The 24,641-nt window shown below is 40.8% G+C and overlaps 1 protein-coding gene across 5 annotated transcripts in view; it reads left to right on the top strand.

The window, feature by feature from the left end:
• Nucleotides 1–1,346: 1,346 nt before the first annotated feature.
• The window catches only part of cemip (cell migration inducing hyaluronidase 1), a 168,730-nt gene continuing 145,435 nt past the window's right edge, over nt 1,347–24,641 (top strand). The window contains exon 1 of one of the 5 annotated variants that reach the window (XM_067493648.1): nt 1,347–1,516. The gene's annotated coding sequence lies outside the window, so the exon portion shown is untranslated. Of the gene's footprint in view, nt 1,521–1,587; nt 1,828–2,076; nt 2,246–24,641 lie in introns of those variants that run through there. The other 4 variants (XM_067493610.1, XM_067493620.1, XM_067493627.1 and 1 more) reach the window with 4 other exon arrangements.

The following is a 24,641-nucleotide window of genomic DNA, read 5'->3' as shown; positions in this document are numbered from 1 at the left end:
TTTCCGTCATGTCCTACCAGCTCTTCCGTTTCTAAAAGAACTCTTATAACTTGGTTACTAAAATACATGTAAACGCGCTAAATGCTACTGAATAGGGACGTCTCGATACTGATGCCGGTATTGGATGTAATACTGCATTTGTGTACTCATACTGTGCAAAACTTCTCAGATGCCACAACTGGCACCACGTTAACCTCACAGTGGGTGAGCAGGTAGGCAGAGGTGAAACAGTGTCTGATTTCAGTTTTAGCTGACTGCAAGGTCTGCTCGGCTAAAGTCTGATGATTTTCATAAAGGTTAAATTAAATTCATGTTTCATATTTACAGCAGGCAGCACGGTGGTGGAGTTTGTTAGCTCAAATCCCCGGCAGGCTGTGACACTTCTGTATAAAGTGTTAGCGTTGGTTTTAGTGTTGGTACTCGACTTCCACGTTAGACTCATTAATGACTGTAAATTGCTGGTAGGTGTGAATATGAGTGTAAATGGTTGTCTGTCTGTGTATGTGTCTGTGTGTTGCCCCTGGGATAGACTGGATACCTGTCCAAGGTGGACCCCACCCCCCAGCCAATGACAGCTGCAGCAACTACAGCTTTGTTTCACAGGATTTTACCTCTATATGTCGTCCGTGACTCTCACCCTAAATTTGTGCTTTGTTAGTATTTTTATTTTCTAGTTTTTCTTCTTTTGACTTCCATTTATACAACATCGGTCACCGCCATGTTTGTTTTGGCAGAAGAATCCATAAGAGCTGGTGGAAACAGTGAAATTTGAATCTTCTGGTATGTTCCTTTACTATTTGGACCTGCAGTGTCTCCCATTAGCTTCACTGTGCAGTACATTGATTTTATTCTCCTGCAAGTCATACTGAATTTAATACTCATATCAGTCCTCAGTATCAACTAGCACTTAGTTGTAAGTACTTATACTAATACTCAGTCTGGGAAAAAGTGGTATAACAGCAGCCTCACAGCTGGAAACCACCACTCCTCAATGCTGCCCCATCAATTCAACAATTCTTATCAACATCTGACCATTTTTTTAATTATTTATAACCTCTTTTTTATTTTCATCTCTTTTTGTTACTTTTTTCCTATTTTTATACTTCGAGGTATTTGACAATATTACATTTCCAACTAAGAAGAAGTGAGAAGTGTAGTTCAAATGATTTTACTTCCAGATAATTACTCCTCCCAAACACCTACGTGTGTGTGTGGGTGCGTGTTTCTATCTATGTGTGTGCGTGTGTGGTTTATACATATTTACACTTACACACTCTGGATGCGCTAAAATATCGACAAACACACACACACACACACACACGCAAACAGTGGGCGTGTCATTCCTCCATTGGAGTAAATAGCGGCGGCGCTGCACCGCGTGCCTCGGACACGGACTTGCCGAGTCTCTGTGCTCCGACACCGGCAGACACATGAACAGCGCTGCGCTCCATCACTGCACTGCTCCGAGCTTCGCGTCTCGCAGGACCCGGAACTAGACGCAGATTATAGGCTACAGGTCGGTAGGTGTCTGTGGACTCTTTAACACATTTTCCTGGGGCGAGGGCACGGTGTGTGTGTCTGAGTGTGTCTGTGTGTGTTTGTATTGTGGTGCACCCAGTGACCGAATGTGGCCGTCGCGAGCCACAGGTGTGTTGGAAAACAACCCGTTATTGCTGAACGCAGTTTGTGTCCGGGGCGCGCTTGCATACGGGCAGGGAAGCACGCTTGGGTTGTAGGCTACCTGCTGTCACAGCGGACAGGAGACCTTCTCTGTGGGTGCGGGCTGGACTGAAGCCGTCTGTCCTGCCACGACTTTGGGGGGCAAAGGTAAGTGCATCCAGGTCAGTGCGCGCTGACAGCGCCGCTCCGTTTCCAGCAAACGGTCTTTGCACTAACAGTTCATCTCGTCTGCTTCTGCTGGAGCTTTACATCAGGTTGCTGCCAGAACGCTGCTTTTCATTTGCGCGCACAGAAAAGCCACATGTCCAAGCTGACGGAGATTTAAAATGACTTGAGTGGAGCCAAAAGCGCAGACTCCATCTCCTACTCAGAGCTGATAAAAGAGAAATGTGCAGGTTAAGATAGGAATGAAAGACGTTTGTTATCAAGACCAAAGCAGCCTTCTGCAGTTTTCCCTTCTCCTCCACTCTCTATGAATGGTGCGCACTGTTCAGCGTTAGCTCCGCGCCGCCATTCGGCTTCCGTGGAAACAAGTGCACTGTGCTCTCCAGTCTCCTTCCAGCAGGTTAGTGGACCATTTTCCTTTTTAGTATTTGCAGGGATGATGCGTATCAACTGCCTGGGAGTTTCCTAACTTTCCAACAATATGTTTCTGGACATGTTACCTCTGTGCGGCTCTGCACAAAGGTAACATTCACCTTTTGAGACTGGCATCAACAGGCTTAATAGCTCAGTGTGTAATGAGAGTTAATCTCTAATATGATAACTCATCAATTAACACAATCTGATGCAGTTTTAATTTACTAATATCCCCTTCAAGGGAACATGAATTTTCTTCTATTTTAATTTAACTTTCCTGGCAGTGTAACTACTGTTACACTTAGTTTGTTACCTATCTACCAGCATCCATTCAAACACTACCACTTGGTAGCGATTCTGTCCATGTCACTGTGCTTGGGTGTTGATGTGATGATGCCTCGGATGTGTCTGCAGTTGACTGCTGTCTTCAGTGTTCCTGTATCCTCTATAGTGTCCTTAAGAGAGGGGGAAGAGGAGGAGGAGCCCTGGAACAAATAACAGGAGCAGGCAGGAGAAGAGAAGGAGGAGGGGGTTTGTGTTTGAGTGACCTCCTCTTTAAAAAAATGATTATGACATAACCTAATTATCTGACTAGCTGAGGTCATAGGAGTCAGAATAGAATAGGTCTTCAGTCTGCTTTGGTTTGATGATGAAAATCTTGCTTGCCAACCAGAGAGCGAGAGCTGTCTGTGAGGGTGTGAAGCTGGTGCAGGGACTGCAGTCTGAGGTGCAGTGGCATTGCTTTTCATCTACAGCTGACTTGAAATGTACAAGCTGTAAAGACTGCTGTGTGTGTGTGTGTGTGTGTGTGTGTGTCTGTGTGGGTGTGAGACACTGAGAAATTCCTTTTCTTATTAAAGGCTTGCATCAGTCGTATCTGCACCTGCTCTCAGTTGTCTGATCTGCTGCAACTGGTCTGAGGTCAGCGGCTGCACCCTCAGACCACAAAGGACTGTGCACCTTTTTTGCTGCTTAAACAAACTGTTGTCCCATGTTTAGTGGCTTCATCCATCTACCCCGACCCTCCCTTTAGATTTTGTAGACCAACACCTTTGATCCTGTTGTAATTAATATGGCCACTAGAGGGCTTTGTCAGCTCAACATGCCTTGTTGGGGCACTTGCTGTACTACTAGAAGCTGTGATACTGCAATAAGTTTTAGTAACAGACTGAATTCTGTAATCAGACTCATCTTTATTTCCCCAGTTCCTTAACGCCCGCACTAATATGTACTTATTAAAACCAGATGAAACTGGGACTGAAGCCTGAAGATATCTTAAAACTGCTGACTGAGAGAACCTTGGAAAATGAAGGGAAACCATCCTTTGTCTTGTCACAACTTGTGACCACAGTGTTTGTTTTCGGCTAAGGTTACAGAATCAATTTGAATTAGTAATTGAGGGGATTTTAATACAAATCAATGTGGGCATGTTTTACTACTCTGGTTACTGAGTGGTGATCCGAATTAATCCAGTTCATGGCTTTGACATTTGTTACTCTAAACACTGAGGGGTGTAGACTTCCCGATCCGAGCAGAAATAACTGTGGAGGCCACATTGTGTGTCTGTGAATCGTTTTAATTTAGTGGGGTATTAAGTATGAGTGATGATGTAAATGAGCAAAAGCTGCGGTTGAGTTAATTTGAATCCACTGCCACTAATTAAAACCTGATGTTAGGCTGTTAAGATGCATCTTGAGCATGTCTGACAGCAGTGGAACACAAAAGCGTGTACAAGTTCTCTGCTGCTGAACCTGAAATATTGGCTGAAGAAACCAGCAACAGCAATTACACAGTTGTATTCTGGCAGGAAGGAAGGAAGGCTATTAGGAGGGAAATATCAGTAAAATAATTCTACCAGGCTGTCAGTGGAATGTTCTCACATTGTGGTGCAAATCCCTCTAAATCCCTGCTGCACAGGAGGTGATTCCTCCTTGTGTTATAGAATAAGAACAGTGTAGTTAGCATGAGCAGTGATTGGGACACAGTGGCTGCGCTGACGGACAGAACAGCACCACCTACTAAAAACGGAAGCCACAAATGAACCCACAGAGATCATTGTTTGGTTTTACTTCACTGAGTGCATGTTCTCATCTCATCATCATCCTCATCATCCTCATCAGCAGGCTCTGATGAACACACAGTCCACTAGCTGCCCAGCACCAAGCAGCAGATGTGTGGTTTTCAGGATTGTATGGAGCCCAAGCAGAAAGTAATAGAGTAATTACTGGACGGACATTCATCACATGGACACACACGTATCTTTAGAAGAAGTTTGTCTATTAATGGGTGAATGGTAACATATTGAGTATATATCAGTGTGCACAAACTTTAAGCATTGAAAGTGAGTCGGGAAATAAAGTGCTACACCTACGGCTCACTCTCACTCTCATATATAATGTCGACTGAAATCGATCCTCCTTCAAAGTGAGAAACACAGCTCTGGGCAGAGAAAAGAATCCTTACTTTCTGGCCGACACATGCACACACAGAGTCAGAGACCTACAGAAAGGTGCCACCGTGGATGACTGGGCCGGCAGCCAAAGGCCACAGTTTACTTGAGGAAATCATCAGTTCTCTAGCCTCAGCTGAAAGGGGAAAATTCTCTCCCCTGCAGTCAGCTCTGCCTTCTCCTCTGCTCTGCTTTGGAAAATAATAGCTCAATATTTGTAGATGACACCAAGACAGAATCTATAGCTGTGTGTGTTTTCTTTCTTCTTCATTTTTTCATTTCACCCATTCATCAACTTCTTAATGGGCTGTGAAATTGTTTAGAGCACTTGTTTTTCTTCCTGCACTCGCTGCGCTGCAACAGAAGTTGCCAGACCTGACTTCAGCCTGCTCCCAACCAGTTCACGTACTTAATTACAGATGTAAAGTAGCAGTGAGGGACCTGCATGGATTACTTGGTGTAAAGTGATTCAGGGCCGTGTCCTGGTGCTACAACAGAGAGCTGCTCATGCCGTGTGTGAGTGAGTGAATTGGTTTTTTTTGGACTGTTGTGACCCACGGAGATAAACGTAGGCAGATAATCGTCTTCGCCTGCATGTCCACGTGTCACTGCGGCCGGTTAAAGCTCCGATACATCAGCCACTTAAAGGTGACATTTTAATCACACAACACAGCCGCGTCTTACAGACTGTGTTTTGCTTGGATCCCGAGAGTCCAATTTAGATCAAAGCCCTGAAAAGAGGGGTGTAGTGCATGGGAACACACCCAGTGGAATTCTTGTTTACCCATTTCTTGCATGAACTGACCGTCTTTACAGGCTAAAACAGATACTCCACAGATATAAATAACTTAAATACTGTCAGTGCTTTTGCTAACAAGCATGTAGATTCTGTTTCGGAGCACAACAAAGACCTCCCTGCCACAAATGGGCACCTGTTCACCACATGTAAAGGGAGCTGTCTGCTTTAGGTGGAGAGACGAGTCTATTTTAGGTCATTTAAGATTTAGGGGTTTTAAGGGTTATATCACAGAGTGCATGAAACTGAGGGTAAATATTTTTAATATTTATCAGTTGGGCAAAGTGTGAAAGGTTCATAAGACAATGAACCATAAAAGCTTGATCCTGTTCTACACAGACTTTTGTCCAGACACGATAAGGGGATGTGCATTGACTCCTGTTCATATTACAATTAGGGATCTGGAAATGTTTTCCACTCAGTCTCTACAAAACATCAAGGAAACACTGGGCAGTAGCCCCAATGAGAAGAAGCACTGCTTTGTTAGTTTTGTTTGAATAATGTCAAGAAGTGAAAAAATAAAACCATAAGTGCTTCACATCAAGTGGAAAGGACGTTGAAATAAATGTTGAATACCTTCTACGTATTAAACCAGCTGCTGGTTTCCTTTTCTGGCACATGTGCACTCGTTGCACTAGGGCTGCAGACATACAGAGTGTGTCCAGAGCTTTGCCAACTCGCCTAGTGTCAATTGTATGTCACGAATAGAGAAAATAACACGCACGCAAGTAGGAAGTATGAATTAAGTAGAAGTTGTCGTGAAGGTAATTGCACATGTAAAAACGCAAGTACTCGCACTGTACGCTGCTATGTACTATCACTTCAAATTCAACGTACTTTTAAAGTACAGTGTGAATGATTTAGTGTCATCTAGTGGTAAGATTGCACAATGCATACATCTCCCGCCCCCCGTACAAACGTAACATTGTAGTGATCTCAGAGCTTTGCTGTTGTGACTTACTTTAGATTTAAGTTTCACTCCACACATACTGTGCTATTGGTGCACGGAGGTATAGCATGAAAACCAAAACTGCATTTGCCACACTGCAATGTTAACGCTGTATTTCTGCTGTTTACCTGTTTTGTTCAGTGTGAAACATCACTGCTCATTAAACAGACTGATTTGCGGTGGGCTTCTCATCAACCTAGGTGTACACTGTGGTTTTTAAATATGCATTCGGATTGAAACATAACGTGTGTGTTTTAAATTTGTCCAGTAAATTAAATTGTTTCATCACAGCAGACCAAGCAGTTCAAGAGTGTCACCAAATCCAAGCTGCTACTTCAACGTGAAAATGTGAAATGTCCTTCAAGAGCCAGTGTTAGGTTTGTACTTTGGGCGGCCTGTGTAAACAGGAGGACCCACACCTATGTAGATATAAAAAGATCATTGTGAACTACAATTCTTATTTTCGGGTAAATACATTGATGGACATACAATAATGAATACTATATTCAATTTCTGGTAACAGGTCCTAAAGCAGCAGTACTGCAGTAAGACAGTGATTTCTCTGGGCACCAGTTTGACTGGGTTACTGATAAGACAGTATATGAAACACTGTTGAACTTGATGCTGTTGATGACATAAATGTACAAGTTTTGTGTAGATTTGTTCCACATGTGCCTAATAAATCAGGTTTCTGCAGAAATCTAAAATGTTTTAATTCATACAGATTCAAGGCAAAAACTACTGTGAAAAAACAACATTCATTTCTACTATTTACTAATTGACCCTTTTAGTTAGTAGCAATAAAAAGTAAATGTTGGGGGCTGCACACAAGTGAAATAAAACCTTTACAAAGACAAAATATTTAATGTCAGCTCACTTTATATTTCTGATGTGAACTGGAACCTTTCAAAGGAGGAAAAATAAGACGTTTCTAATAATGAATAAATAAAAGGGCAGAAAAGTGTGTTACTATAGAGACTTGGTGTGAAACAAAAACAGCAGCAGGTAAAGTTGAGGGACAGCTGCTTTATCTGCAATGATACGTCAGAATTTCTTATTAGTTTATTAGATTTTGTATAAAAAAGCATCTCCAAAGTAAATAAAAGCTGTGAAAAAATACAAAAGTTTCTCCTGAATTGTGCTACAGTACTTGCAAAATGAAAACAAAGCAGAAATAGTCCACAGTTGTACATAGAACTTGTCTAAATGCACGTAGTTACTTTTACCTCTGGCTCGCTATAGATCTGACGAACGGTGTTTGATATTCAAATGATGATCATTATTTCCTTAAAGGGGAAAATGATTAAGAAGAACAGTGGCTGCTGGTTATGTAGCACCGCTGCTCTGTGCATGTTTACAGCTGGGGAACTTCTCTGTGACTTATCTTCAGTCACACAGAGCAGACTCCGACAAAACTCTGATGGAGGTGTCTTGTAGCTTCAAGTGTGTGTGAAGCTGCTGCAGGCCCTTTATGCAACATGCCAAGAATGTCTCAGCAGTGATTCGTAGTTTTTAAGCAGAATCCGAGCAGGCATGGTGCTGTCGACAGAAATAAAGGAGCAGCTCTCATGCTCTGCAAAAGAAGCAGATCTGTACATGATAGCAATGCACTGACCCTGCAATAATTGTGGTGGAGCACACACACACACACACACACACACACACACACACACACAATGTACTTGGAAGTCCTGCTTGTTTATCAAGTCTTGCCTTTAATGTGCCAAGATATGTGTTTGGACAGGCGAGCCTCGTTATCCACATGTGGAAGAAGTCTAAGGTGTACGTGTGCAAGTGTGGGTGTGGTGGTGTGTGTGTGTGTGTGTGTTTGTGTGTGGGGGGGGGGGCATGATTCATATGCTTGCAACCACAAACTAGCTGAGAGAAAATATTGGGATGACATATACAGGTACACAGCAGGCTTTTCAAGTTTGTGTCTGTGTGTGTGTGTGTGTGTGTGTGTGTGTGTGTGTGTGTGTGTGTGTGTAAGAGAGAGAGAGAGAGAATTCACTTACCCAGTATTTTTGCATGGGAGAAAGAGAAATAATAAAAGCATAAATGTGTGAAATCCTCCACCGAAGTAAGTTTCCATAGTAGCTCATCATTGTGGTCATAATAGTTTTCACCACAGAAGGACACAGCGTATTATAGTTCACAACTCTAACGACACGATAGCTATAGTCAAAAAATGATGTGAACATTCACCTGGAACTTTGTACTGAAGTATATTTTTAGGTTTCACTGTATCTAGTGTATCTATCATGTGAATGAGACAATGAGACCCTGGGCACAGACATGTAAGCCCCCCACTCGTCATACATACAGGACCAACAGCCGTACAGTATATTGAAAAGACTGGTTGTTTTGTGTCTTATTAATAATGACTAATTTGCACTTTTTTTTTTATTATTTGGGGGAATTGTTGCTCATTTTGTCTATGTGGTTGTTTTGTCTTCGAAGTCATTTAGTATCGTCATGATTACTTTGTGTCTCTGTGGCAAATTTCTGTCTATTTTAACATTAGATAGATTTGAGAGAGTAGACTTTCACAGACACTCACAGACTTAGAGTGAATTAGCTATAATAATATAATATGATAATTTCTGATGAGACACAAAACAAAGCTCTGGGCTGTGGCTTTGTCACAGTCTAGTTTCCTGTTGTGTTGTAGGCAATTTTTTCAGTGGAAAAAACACCTATTTGCAGTCCAATTTGTAATTAGATACATCCTCGATTGAAAGTGGGCATAAATGCTGCATATAAACACACTGGTCACTTTATTAGGTACACCTGTAGAATGTAAAGCAGTCCAATACAGAAGCTCTGTCTTAAATTCCGCTTTTAGAAGGTCAGAATTTCTCGGTTTTTAAGTGAAAACTGCCAGATGATAATTATAGTATGTGTTTATTATTGAGGTCGCAGTGGATGATATTTTTTCACTGGAGGCATTTATATTCTATAGGGTGGTTCTACTGTTTAGGTTCCCTCATTTATTTTAAATAGCTAGGGTGGCAAGACTGTATGAATTGTAGAGATGTGTTTTAGTTCACTTGGATTTTTCTCTTTGTGAAAAAAAAAAAAACAAGGAACTGGTCAACTGAGTCAAACCAGAGCGAACGAACTACAGATTTTAAATTAACCTGACTTGGTAGTTGTTCTCAGAGCCATTTGCTTCATATTTAGTTAACTCAAGACTTAACAATATGGACCAGAGTCACTGATAAAGTAGTTGTTCCTCAACTAGCAACTCAGCAAGATTACATTACATCGTAATATGATTCATTTTATATAAAATATATGGGTGGTCTATGGCACCTATAAAAGACATAAAATAATAACAGTGGTTTGATCCCCAGCTCCTCTGGGGTGGAGACTTCCTGGCTAAGACCCATAACCCCACGCTGCCTGTGGTGTGTTTTGTTACTTGTAAGTCACTCTGGATGAACTTGTCTGCCAAATGACTTATATTTATGGAGTTTTTAAATCATGTGAGTGTGGTAGGTAGAGTTTGGGTAACGTTCATATGACTTCCAGATATGTGAATGTATGTGATGGCACCAGTTTGATATCAGCAGGATATCTGATCTTCTTTTTAAGAAAGCACAATAAAAAGACTATATTGTATATTCCAATGGTTCTCTCTCTCTCTCACATACACACACCCTTATGTCTGCTGATTCTCAAAAATCCAATATCAAATGAAGGAAATAGCCCTTTAGATGACTCTGTTACTCTGTGACAGTCAATAAAATGGTGTAGAAATGTGGATGAACCAACAATTTATTGTATAGTATAGTTCATTTAGCACATTTCTACCACAGTGTTTCATCTTGCTGCCTTTAGCTTGTTCTGAAACAAAATTTGTCTGCTTGCTGTGGCCAACAGTCACATACAGACGGGTGCTTAAACACCTGCCTTTTGTCCTCTGACAATCCACCGCCCTGACCACCTGCATCCACACACATCTCTTTTTGCTGACAGACCGTTAATGATACTGTTGATTATGATGTCACAGCAGTTTATGCAACATTGCTATAATGACAAATACATTGAGAGGGTACTATAGTATCAGTGCTACAAGATGGCAGCAAAAGTGAGTAGAGTAAAATCGACTTGAAATTAGTTGAGTTGAGCTGGTAAACTGCAGGTAACGGCAGGTAAGAGCTTTCGTGATAATGACACTAAGTGAGCAAGGACACTAGTGTTATTTTCACTATGTAGTTTAGTTCTTTTTTTTTTTTTTTTTTTTTTTTTTTTTTAAATTATGGCGCGGCTATAGCTCAGTTGGTAAAGGCAGTTGCTTACGGACCACAGGGTGAGTGGTTCAATCCCCGGCCCTGGCTATATGTCGAAGTGTCCCTGGGCAAGACCCTGAACCCCTAACAGCCCATTCCCCCTCCCCAGCGGTCCAAGCCTGGTAGAAATTGGGGAGGGTTGCGTCAGGAAGGGCATCCGGCGTAAAAACTGTGCCAAATCAACATGCGGACAATGATCCGCTGTGGCGACCCCGAACTCACGGGATAAGCCGAAAGGAGAGTAGTAGTAGTAGTAGTAATAGTTCATTTTTTCAGTCATCATAAAGTATTTGGAAAAATGTCATTGTCAAATACTTTGGTTTTAATGACAACCTGCATGAAGTTGTGAGCAGTTAAAGTCCTAGCAGCTAATTTCCTGTGGCGCACTTTTCCATTGTGTCTGTTTTCAACATACTAATAATCACGGTTACAAAACACATTAAATAATACATCAATGCTGCTATTATTGCTTTTTTATCATTGTAAAATCTTTTTCAATCTGATTGAAGACATGTTGAATTCATGACAACTTCCTGTTGCACCCAATGGGGTGCAGTCAAAGACAAACCACAAATCACAGGAGGGACCACTGGGAATGGTAACATGCTCTCTGCACCCATCATGGCTGCTGGAATATGTGGAGCAGCACTGAAGTTGCAATATTGTCAGAATAACAAGTGTTTCCCACTTGACATAGAATGACTCAGGCCACTTCTGGCAACACTACATGTTTTCACTGCATTGCCTTATGGTGTCTTACATGTGTGTTAAAGTGTCGTTTCAGTCTAATCGGAAACAGCTTCCACATAGACTCATGGAGCTAAAGAGGTTTCACATCATCAGAACAGAGGAGTGGCTGGTCGGGCTGATCTCATTATTTCAGAGGGAAATATCACCCAAGCAGGCTTCAGCTGCCGCTCTCCTCATATATTCACCAACACCAACCGCAGGTTTAACTCCACGTGTTTTGAATTAATGGTGGTGGAAAAAAGTACAAGAATTGATTAAATTGCTTCATCTGTTCTCAGCCGGTGGTTTGCACTCACATCAAGGTGATTGTGAGGATGTGCAGCGCAACTCTCCATTATTTAAAAGTTACACAAAGGAGAGGAAAGGGAACATTCAGATCACCAGCCCTACTGCTTGTGTTCTCTGTATCACTGGTTTGTAGGGTGTCTTGTCTACAAACTACAGGGTCAAGTGGTTCAATCAGGCCCCTTCGAGCTTCAAGTCGTGGAGTGTCCTTGGAAAAGACCCCGAAATACAAGTTGTTTCAATGTGTGTTTGTTTAGTTACTTTGTATAAAAGTGTCTGCAAAATTGTAATTAAAGCTGTTAATTTTATTTTTAATAGTTCTTTTATTTGGCATTTTATTTTTGTCTTTAGTAAATATAGTCTACACAATGTGAACCACCACCTCTGCTTAACACAATCCAAAATGTTCTTGATGCTTAGACGCAAACACAGGGAGCATTGGCCCTTTCAATGAGTCTGTGGATGAAAAAACAGTTTATTAAAGACTGTAACCATACATCATACCTGTGTTGTGATATATTATTTGCACATATGTCGCACACACACACACACACACACACACACACACACACACACAAATATATTAAATAATTTTAAAGCAGTGATGTTACTAAGAAAGTAAATTAAGACTTTTAATCCAGAAAAATTCTTCTAAGACATATTGTGAAATGTTGTATTTCATAAATTAAATTCCATTTATCTGTATTGTACTGGAAGCAGAAAGCTTAGATACAGCTATATTAGAACTTGGACAGATCAAAGAGAGAAAACAACTCCTCTTGCTTGGAGAGATTTTACCAGAAAGAGGCTGTGGTATAATTTGGGTGAACTAGCACCTTTAAATTCCACAGTATCTTGTATTCATGAATCGTTAGGATCTATAAGATCCTGCAGGGACTTAGCGTTCAACAGCAGATTGAAAATATTCCATTTCCTCCAGCTACATACCTTCAACACAGACTGTGTGTGTGTGTGTGTGTGTGCGTGATTGCCCACCTAGGGTGAAGGAGATGACTTTCAGATTGCAGTACAAGTACACCAGTGTGTGGATGTGTATGAAAGGCCATATGAAGAGCACACTGTCTGTTGAAAAGTTAGTTTCCCCCTGAACTGTGAATTGTTTTGTTCACACAGACGAGCTTCAAGCTTAATGTTAGGATTGTTGTCGTTGCATCGCTTCGATGTGTCGCACACCACAGCGGTTATTGCTTAAATGATTGTGCAGCTAAACACTGCAGACTTTTAGTGAGGGCATTAACATTTATCGATGGCTGAGACGATGAGTGCTGTCACGTTTGGCAATAATCCACTAAGGGGGAAGAGAATAGCATTTTCTTTCTTTGGCTCTATGGTAGATTCCAATAATGTTTTGTTCATCAAATGCCGATGTTGCCTCATTGTAACCCAATAGACAGCCATAAGATAATGGCCAAGTAAGTGTCAAGCTGTTGCCACCTCTGCTCTTGTAAAAGGTTTTTTTTTCAATAAACTGAAGCATTTTAATAGAGGCCCTTTCTCTTCCAGCTCATAATTCATTCTGAGATCAAATCAATGGCTCTAATGATGTGTAGGCTGGCTGGCATGTGTGGATTTATGTGCAATTTAATGTGCATGTGTGCAGATATTTATATTATACAAGTATAAGCTAGTATAAAAGTGGCTATAATCCTGTGTGTGTGTGTGTGTGTGTGAGAGAGAGAGAGTGGAGAACAAATTGTGCAGCTACTGAAATGTTGGCACTACTTTTCCAGGTCCTCATAGCCCCGGGCACAGAAAGGATGAGAGACAGAGAATAAGTGTTTGTATCAAATGCTTCCAATTATATCCTTAATAATGAGGTAGAAAATGTGTGGAGGCTCACATCTCCCAGCCCCAAATGTCAAGCTTTTACTATGCTGTGCAAAAAAATCACACTACTGCGGTTTGATTATATACATGTATACAACACTACACCTGCAGTGTAACGTTGTGATTTATAAATATGACCACTGAATTCTGCTACTGTCAGTGAATATACTGTAACACTTTCTGCATGGATATTTCATGAAAGGCTTCCAGTGGTTCAACAAGTTTAATCTATAGTTAGAAAAACAGCAAAGGAGTCATGAGAGCATTTATTGATTAATTATGTGATGACCAGTATTAGTTATAGTTAACCATGGCATAATTCATCCAATTAGCATCTTGGTCCAGTTCAGCTGCAGCTACTTTGCCAAACTTTTCTTCCATGAGGAAATGTATAAATTGATCCACTGATTCCACTCTGGTATGCTGTGGATTTTGTCTACAATGCCTTGGACAGAAATGCTTTCACAACAGGCTACTGTGTAATGCCACTGCAGTGTATGTGACGTGCTCACGTTTGAGCCCACCCTGCATCGCTGGTGGGTCAGAGATGAAACAGACTTTCCGTTTTCAACCACAGAGGCCTGTGAAACACTGTTGTCTGCCTGCCAGGAGTGTGACTGTAAATTAACTTGTTTAAGTTGGTTATTAACATGCACTGTCACTTTTTATTGTTGATGGCGGTTTCATGTCGGTTTCCAAAATCAAAGATTGCTGCCCCATTGCTGTGCCATACCCCGAAAGTACAGTGTGTGCTGGTAAACTGTTGTTCCATCTAACATGTTCATGCTTCAGCTTTCTGGAGACAATGAGCACAATGAGCTGCATATTTAGAAGTGAAATAATTTGCCTTTACATCTGACACTGTGAGTAAACAACTGACTAGACAAGATGCATGGATGCATGTCTAAACTGGGCTTGTGTTCAAATATTATTCAGAAGGAATTTTGCAGGACTGGGCCTAGATACATTCTTGTCTTCATGCAAATCAGATGCCTGCTATGTAGCATGATAGCCTTGATTGTGATGCGTAACACAGAACTGTTCCCTTGATTCACACATCCTGAACAGTGAAGGTGCTTTTTAAAATGTATGAGGTTAATTTTGAAATATTAATATTATAGAAACCTAACTTTGATTTAAGAGAGGAGTCAGGGTGTGAGAAGAAGCGAGGGCTGTAAGAGAGATGGCAGGGGAGCATAGTAATTGTAGTTGTTCTTTCTAGCTACAGTTTTAATGTCATAGGTTACGTAAAAACAATTTCACAATATTCAGTGTTTGCGCAAATTTTCCTCACAAACATATCCTCACTATATTTTCAACCATACAGGGAAAATGTGGTGTTTCCTGTAGACCTCAGTGCAACATTGATAAGACAAAAGGTGAAAATGAATGGAGGAGGAGACTGTGGGTGCAGCAGGAGGGATTCTTTTTTTATGAACTGGCTGTATGGAGACGGGGTAATGGCCACCGCCAAGATCTGATTGGCCACTCTAGTTGCCATCCACTGCCAAAGTGACAAGCTGGTCGGTATAACTTGCAGCACAAAGAGAACTGAAATAAATATCATAATAGATAAATATAGATATTTTTTAGAGTGGTTTCCTATATTTTGTCACATTAGAATTCTGTAGCAGTACAAGCAGGCAGATTATGCCTGCACAGAACGGTTTGTTACATCTCTCCCCCCATTTATTATTTGCTTTTACTATTTAGAGTAAAAATGGTAGATAATAGATGGTAATATTCAGTGTAAGGTCAGAAACTGTGCAGTTTCCACAGCAGGCAGCCAGGATGCTCTCAGTGGTGCCTCTGTGGAAGATGGTGAGGACAGGTGGAGGGAGGCGAGCACAGTGGAGGCTCAGAACAGGTCTTCTGTGACCCGTGTAGATATGTGATCCATGGAATCCACTGAAGAAAGCTTGTGCCGTGTCTCTTCCTGTCCCCTCCTTAATCTGGTAGCTGCATGAATTTAAGGTGCGACCTAACAGAGAGTAGAGAAATGTTAAGTTCTGAGCAGTATGTGACGCATGTGTTTGCATCTTGCCCTAAGCTGTTTGTCTCTCTGTTTTCTGATCTTGCTGTCTGTCTTGTGTCTCACCACATGTTGGGACGCAGATTGTCTCAAGGTGATCTTCACTCTGCACTAGCCAGAATAAATCCTACTGGTTACTCTGCCAGCAGCCACACTGGTTTGTCTGAGCCTTATATTTTTAGATTCCTACCTCACAGGTGATGCTGACGATAATAACAATCGGTCCATATTTGTGTATATTATCACTGCTTTGTTTAGCTAACCACACTGGCATAATTCATAATCTCGCTTTACTTTTTTTACTTCATTCCAGTAGTGAACTATGTGGTGTTTCTCCATTACACCCGGAAAACTTGACATTTATCTTCTACTTTCTACCATAAGACCTTGGTTCTTATAGGTGAAACATAGACTGTCTCTAAATGGAAATGTAATTATATTACCCCCTAAACAGTTGAAGGGAACTAAGTTTAGTTGTTTGTTCAGATTTTTTCATTACAGCATATGTGTGAAGTCCTGCTGTTGGCATCTCTGGTTGCATTTGAGCACTATTGTCTCTAAAAGCATCTTAATTTAAATACTCTGAACCAATCACCAGCGCTTACAAGCTCTGCAAACACATCGCAAGATCAATTATGTATGGATGCTCACTGGACCCACTGAGAATCCCAAATCTCGGTCTTATGGATATAATTTATTGTCATTTCTTAAAATTCATCCCTGTTATCTCTGCTGTACAAAAGACCCTGCTGTTAGTTTCGGATTCCCTTTGTTGGGCCGTCAGTTGGCATTCATCAGCGTAGAGACTCCTTTTGGTGCACTTGTGTTAAATATGCCACCTTCTTTTGATTTACTGTCACATTCAAAGGAAATAAAATGAAATAGCTGAAGCTATCTGATGTCGACTCTACCTGCACGTGTGTGTTAATAAAATCCCTATTAGTTCTTTGGTGTCAGAAAGGAAATTCCATTGTGATAAAATTACTTTTTCTATAAACATAATGAGGATAATGTACATAAAAGGAAAATAAAAAATAAAAAAATAAAAAAATCCCACTTTGCAGGCCTTTGCAAGAGAGGCCTGTAGTTAAAATTGGATATGAATATTTTTGGCTCTTGCTTGGTTGAGGTTAGAAGACTGTGGTAAAGTCACAGGTAAGACTGTACAAAAAGAAAGATTCCTCATCTCGTAATTAGGAAAATAACCATTGATTGGATTAGAAAACCAGCTGATGGCAACTTAATCAGTCATCCAATGTTATCATCAGCCTATCAGCAGACAGCTTGTCTACAAACCCAAAAATTAAGAAATATGTCACATATAAGAATGTAATTGAAACTGACATTTGGGGCTAAAGGAAAGTTGTCCCTGTTTGGTTTTCTGGTTTCACAGTTATTTTGTGCAATAAGAAAGCAACAATAATGTCCAGATTTGCAGGAAAACTAATTCTGCCTTAAAATGTTTTTGTTGTATTCTGACCCTAATTGTAACACATTCTTGTGAAAGTCAAATTCTTCCAGTGGTCCAAGTTCCTTTCTAAAGTGTATGTGTCATCTTAATTTCTACAGAACAATTAGAAATTGAGTCCTACAGAAGACAGTTAAGGAATAGACAGCGAACACTCATAGACATCCATCCTGAGCCTGACCCACCCCAGACACAATCATAGCTCAACTCCAATCTCGATCCTCCACCAAACTTGTAATATGGTTCCCGTGTACGATATCATTATGACGATTTGTGTGAGGTATTTTTAGGCGTGATTGTGTGCTGCCCCAGGAGCACTTCAAAAAGACAGCTTATAATTCAAGTTGTCTAAAGTACCTACTTAAAAACTCTGTCTCTGTAATTACAAATGAACAGTAGCCCTCAGCCACATGGTAGGTCTGGGGCTGAAGGGAGTGTTCAGTGCTCCCTCTGTAGCTATTACCCACTACTAGTCTTTACACACATCTACACCCTGACTGCAGTGTACAAGAGGGAGAGAAACATATGCCGGGGCAGGGAGCGAAAACAGCTGAGATATTCTTGTAATGTGTCCCATATGTCTTCAGTTGAAAAAGCTACTGGCAGCCATCAAACATCGTGCTCTGTGAGTGGGATAGATGTATTGATATTGGCCTTGATGGTTGGCAGCTGGATGTAATTGTATTTATGAAAACTGTATGTGAGGTGCCTGTGAAAACATTCCCATCATAGTCTACTACTATGGTAAAAACAATTTGAAGCTGGTATATAACGGTTCTAATTTTTATTTTGAGTATTTGCAATCAGAACCTTCACATATTGAATAAGGCTTCAAGTGAACTGATGCTGGGTAGGGCAACGTCCTGAAAGATGTTCAAATACCGGATGTACATTATCCAATAGCCTGTGACACACTGGTGGCCACGTGACGACAGAAGGACATGGATGATAGACCAGGTGTTTACATTCGTCCATTCATCCATTGTCTCATCTGTTTATCCTGTTAAGGGTTGTGGTTATGATAAAGCTGATCCCAACTGTGATTGGACAAATGGAAAGTGCACCGTGAATAGGTCTGGGGGCTGGGAAGATCATGGAAACTAACTCTACACTTTGAGGTGGCAGCTCTAACCATTTCACCACCATGCTGCTAGGAGCAGGTTCAACTTAATCCAAATAATCTAGGATGTTGGACAAGTCACAGCCATACAGGAGCCAATTTTGAGAATCTTAATTCAAGGCAGAGCGTTTACATTTTAGCATTTTTAACAGATGCTTCTATTCAAAGCAACATACTAACCCACTCCACTAAATAAAGGGATTTTAAATAGAGGAAAATATGAGTTCTGTACATTTCCGTCTTGCAGGACAAGTTTCCAGTGGTACACAATAAATGTAATCATCAATCTTTAACAAATTGCTGCCATTGTTGGTGTGTCTGGAACAGCTGATAAACCAGGAATACAGTAAATTCTGTGCTCCCCCAAAGCTAGAAGGTCTCATGAAAAGCCAGTCTCGGCAAACTACTTTGCACATGTGAACACACCTTTACACGTTCAGACATTATCATCATCATCATTACACAAAGCAAATTCTCCACAAGAAAAGTCAAAAAGAGGAGGTAAGTCACACAGGCTTCAGGATAAGCCTGCTGACCAACAGCAAACTGCCAGTAGCTCTGAGTGAGCAACACAGGCCAGAGATCACATCAGCTGTGAAAACCTGTGTCCTCTGTCTCTGACTCGCTGTGGTCTCTCAGCTCCCTTAACAGTGGAGCTGAATTCAGAATTCTACTAACGGACAATTATTTTCAAAACCTGGAGGAAAGAAGCACACATCCAATTAAAAGTGAGCGTCCGCCCTGCAGAGGCCTCTTAACAAAGAAAAGGAGCTTTGGCTGAGTGTTGACCACAGGCCCCTGCAGACTCTTAAGCGCTTACCTACGGCCAAACCATTAGTGCAATTGAATTCTTTGTCATTGTCTAATGGAAACCGAGCCTCATTCATTGTCTTTCTGCTACGTATTAACCTGTTTTCTCTGCACCAAGCCAGAAAGAAAGAGAGACGTGAGTGGAGTAGGACCCAGGTCTGATTAAAAATAACAGTCCGTGTAATATTTCACAGAGAAAAAGGCAAGTCTGAGTGGATGGGGAGCTTCAACTGGGATTCTCTGCCTACTCCTCACTATCTTCCTTAAAAGATATTTGTCCCCTATTGCAGTTTCCGTAAAAGCTAAGAAAGTGAGGCCACGTGAGGCTTTTTACCCGGATAAATGCAGGTCAATGTTGCGCTCCAGAAACAGAATAATGCAAAATGACTATTACTTTATTTCCGGTGCATTGATCAAACTGCAGAATAAATACAGAAACCAGTCATTTGAATAATATGATTATTTGGATCTATTAGTGTTTTGTGTGCACAAAGGGGCAGCTGTAGCAGTGGTTCGAGCCCCGGTCCCGGCTAAACCTCAGAGTATCTCTGGGCAAGACACTGAACCCCTAACAGCCCATTCCCATCCCCGGCTGTGAAATTGGGGAGGGCTGCATCAGGAAGTGCCAAATCAACATGCGGACAATGCTGTGTCGCTGTGGCGACCCTGAACTCACGGGATAATCTGAAAGGACAAAAAAATAAAAGTGTTTTGTGTGCACAGGACAGTAGGCTGACTGATAATGGGGTCTGCCTGAGATAAATAGTTTCTCCCAATATTTATAATTTCTAATAGTGACAATTTTAACACCTAAATAAAACAGATTTAGTGTCTGTATAATGATGAAATTATTAATAAAATGGAAAGAGAGGGAAAGTACTGTTTTTATATCAGTGGTCAGCGAGAGAGCTCCAGTATACTGATAACACAGGGATCAGATGCTTGTTTTTAGAGAAAGAGTGAACAGATTTATGTCTGCAGTCAGCTGATCCTTTGCTACACTCACCAAAAATCAATTGAAAGTTTATAGCCCATTAGAATTTTCACTGTCAAAGCCAGATCTCGACAAAACAGGCAGAAGTGTGCCGTGGCTCCAACAATTTTCTGAACAGTTTTCTGAAACCCTTAGAGGAACGGTTGTTGATGCTCACTAGGATCAAAAAGGAGTTTGGACTCCACCAGTTGACAGTCAGACAGTGTTTAAATGGAGAGTATTCATCACCACCTCCCTAGGTGTGCTCGACCTACAAAGACCAAACTAAGAGCAAGGCGTGTAATAGTCCCGGAAGCCACAGGGTCCACGGTAATGTGTAGGAAACTAAAGGCGTCTCTTGAAAAGGCTAATAATCACTGTTCACCATTGGGAGAACATTGAACAAAATTGGGGAACATGACAGAGCTGCATAACTTCTTTTCAGACAAATGAAAGCTCTTCTTCCATTTTGTTTACCGGCAGCTTTCTGTGGTAATAAACAGAAACATAGAAAATTATTTGTTTGTAATGTTTAATTTTTTTGTTTTTCTTTTGTTAATAAAATTCATGTCTTTCAAAGAATGAAGTAATTTCCTTTAATTAGATCTGTTTGCCTGGTAAACACCCTCATCAACAGACTTTACAATCTATTATGCAGGTGTTCAGTTATTTCTTTATAAGCTAAACCTGTAGCTTTAATAACCTCATGACAGTCTTTTTCTCAGACTTGACAAAGCTCCTACACAGTCACAGTAGATTTTAGATGTTTAAGTGAAATAACAGTGCAGTTCTCCACATACAGTTAGAAGCACTACATTTATGTACAACACCCAAGAGATGGGGAGGAGATTGGGCTCCATGGTGAGGGACTGTATAAAGACAGATGTGACCGTACACATCCATCCATAGACCACAGGGTCAGTGGTTCGATCCCCGGTCCCAGCTATATCTCGAAGTGTCTCTGGGCAAGACACTAAAGCCCTATCAGCCCATTCCCCTCCCCAGCTGTGCAGTGCCAGTCCAAGCCCGGTAGAAATTGGAGAGGGTTGCGTCAGAAAGGACATCCGGCGTAAAAACTGTGCCAAATCAACATGCGGACAATAATCTACTGTGGCGACCATGAACTCACGGGATAAGCCGAAAGGACAAAACAATAAATAAATAACGGAGAGTCAACCTGGTTTCTTAAAAATTACATTCCTATGCAGCCAAACAGCAAATGCATTGGTGGTTTTTAAGTGAATGTAATGAATAAATGATTATGTTCCAATGCATCATTTTTTTTAATAAATAAATGTTGAAATTAAGAACAGAAAGCCAATTGCAAAGATGTCTGGGGCAGGACTTTCATGAGTGACTTTTCTGGTTAAGTTTAGGCAAGAAAAGGTTAGATTAAAAGCAAATAAGCAGATTTTGTGTAAAGTTTTTCTCTTCAAAGCCAGACCTCGATCTTGACACTAACCAACCGCTGTTAAGGTCTAAGCACAGCTATAAAAGAGTTAATTAACTGCAGTCAGAAAAAGTGGATATTGGACTGCAACACTGGATATTTTGATAAACAAAAATAAGTTGTCTGCGTCCATTTTAGTGATACATTGAGAATCGACCTATTTGCAACTTGCCACATATATGTTGAATGTCAGAATGTGCTAAAACATACCTTAGTTGTCATTATGATCCCCACAAAACCACTTTTGCATTTGCAGTTTATTTGTATATTTAGAAGACAAGGTTGATAGAGTACAGCTCATCTTCTTTCTCACTTTAAAATCAATTATATTCTTATTCCTTTTGTCAGATCCCTGTGGAAGAAGTGTAAAAGCTGTCGACACATCTCAGCTCTGTGTCCCTATGGCATTAAAAATGTAATGCTAAAATGTGTTTATCAAGTTTGTGTTGATACCATGCACATTACCACTGCGGTACATCCCTTTTTGAAAATATGTATGTGAAGACACAATTTCATTCTACCCCAGTGTACTGTATGTCATGACACAGCATAAACAATAGATGGAAAGGTATGAATAAACGTGTGTAGGAGACAGCATTGAGCATTGCTAATTTATTTTACATGATATAAAAGAGAGGATCTGTTTTCAGAAATTCACAGAAATAAATGAGAAATAGAAATATGTATTGATTAAAGAGGAAAAAGATGAAAACGTAGCACAGGAAAAACTGACTTTAAAGAAAATGACTCATAGGGAAGTCGTACTGAAACACTAATTAAATCCACTTACACCCACTCACGCACACTTATTGTTTTTATGTGCATAACAGGATATAATAATACAATGTGTCAACTTGATCCCTGCATTCAGCCCACAGCAGTGGAACCTGCCTGTGTCTGAAGGTCTACTGGGAAAACCAGAAAGGCTGAGAACAAACACTGGGCTTCAAGCAGCCTCTGTAAAATGAGAGATTCAGGGTCAGTGTCCAAATGCTTGAGTGTTGTCTCCAAGAACAAAGTGTGACTGGCTAACTGCGCATTAAAATGGTTGTGTGCTGTACATGTAATCCTGCCGTAGTCACATTTGTTCTCAGCTGCAGCACATTACGCTTCCATCTCCTCACTGCATGGTGGCTTCCATCACTCTTACTCTCAGCAGGAAGCAACGACTCTTGCAGCTAAGACGGCATGTGTGCATGTATGTGTGTATGTATTTATATAAAATACCAGCAGGGAGATTATACCAATGCTTATGATGAGAGAAAGCATATTTACAATTCTATTTCATGACAAAACCATTGTTTTGAGATGTTATGGATGTTTCATAGTCCACATTATCACTGCTTTAATGACAGGTTTAGTTTAACTCGCACACGTCTGCAGCAATTTATGCTGCACATGCACTGCTGAAGAGCTAATTAGAAACTTGGTTACACAGATACAGAGAAACTGGCTGTCTCCAGGAAAAAACATCTACCTCTAGAAATCAGGTTTCCTCAATCCCCTACATGAATTACATATGTGAACCAGCTTTCCCATTTAACATGAAAGTTAAAAAACGTGCTTTTCTTTTTCTCTCAGAAAGCCAAAGGTGCATGAAAATAAAGTGATTCACATCTGCTTTAGTTATTGTTTACCAAAAGAGACACGTGGCTTCTCCAAGCTACTCTATGGTGAGAACATGGTTTTGAGATTCTGCACAAGCTCAGACTGTAGTCTCAACTTTAGCCACGCCTCTCATTATGTGGATGTCAGACAGAGTAAAACAAATGCACTTGGAGGGAAGTGAGCAGCCTCTTGCAGATTTACGATGATCAGAGCAGCCTCCGCAGTGTTTTCTGTGGGGCGTTTTCGAGCACAGCTCACTTTCTTGTGCAGCACAAGGAGTTCATCTGTTACCTGGGGTTACCAAGTTCCAATTAGACACTGTAGCACACACACTCACACCGTGTTGCAAAGGCATCAAGAGCAATGTAAGACTTTGAGGTCCCTGTGACACAAGTGTACTTGAGGTTGAGGAATTTACAGAAGAAGGTGTGTGTGTGTGTGTGTGTGTGTGTGTATATATATATATATATATATATGTATATATATATATATATATATATATATATATATATATGTATATATATATGCTGCTCCAGGCACAATCACAGTATGCTTTCAATTAATTCAACAAATAATATAAGCATATCGCAGGGGGTCAGATATTTCACTAACCATTAGACAATTGTTACAAGACATGGCATTAAAGGATTTTCTGATAAATGCACATAAATCTGTACTCTGTGTACAATTTATCCCATAAGAAATGGAAGTAACATTATACAGGGGTGAATCTACCATCCTCAGAAACTGACTAGAGGCTGGCTGAGGCTCAGAAGGTAGAGAGGTGGTCCAAACACTGAACCCCAAGTTGCCTGCTCACGGTGAGTAGAGGTGGAAGCTAGGCTTCGGTTGGCGTCCGCAACGTGGTCCAGCAGTGGGGGAAGGGGAAGGATTGATGAGGTGAGGAGAGGGAACAGAAGGAGAACAAACAGCACAGTCCAGTAATCCAAAATCAAATTCACAATCTAATGTCCCAGAAACAAAGTCCGAATCCAAAAAGCCAGAGACCGAGAAGCATAGAGTAGAGATATCCAGGGGGAAACAGAGCCGGGGTAGTGACCCAGAGAGGCAGAAGAATAATCATATGGTACCAGATGGGGCAGAACAAATTCAATCCACAAAGTCAGTTTAGTAAACAATACTGCAAATGCTGGAGAGTTCAGAGAATCTGGGAATTACTTAGAGAGAGAAAGCAATTAAACAGATAACGATGGTAAACCTGGGGTCACTGCAGAAGGGTAGAACAGGTCATGATTATTTCAAAACAAAAGTCCAGAGGCGGAATTGACACTGCAGACCGTGACACAACCGGTCGAAGCAGATGGCTGCCCACCCTGAGCCTGGTTCTGCTGGAGGTTTCTCCCGTTAAAGGGAGTTTTTCTCTACACATCTTTATAGTCTTGACTTTATTCTATAAAGTGCCTTGAGATTAGTTTGTTGTGAATTGGCGCTACATAAATAAAGTTCAAATGAGTTGATATATCTTGCAAATGGCGCAAATACAATCTCCTAATTGCGTACAGATACTAAATAGCAGATTTTGTTTATT

Source organism: Channa argus, chromosome 2 (assembly GCF_033026475.1).
Source record: "Channa argus isolate prfri chromosome 2, Channa argus male v1.0, whole genome shotgun sequence".
Lineage (NCBI taxonomy): Eukaryota > Metazoa > Chordata > Actinopteri > Anabantiformes > Channidae > Channa > Channa argus.
Note: the sequence above shows the minus strand (reverse complement) of the source record. Positions and strands in the feature narration are given on the sequence as shown.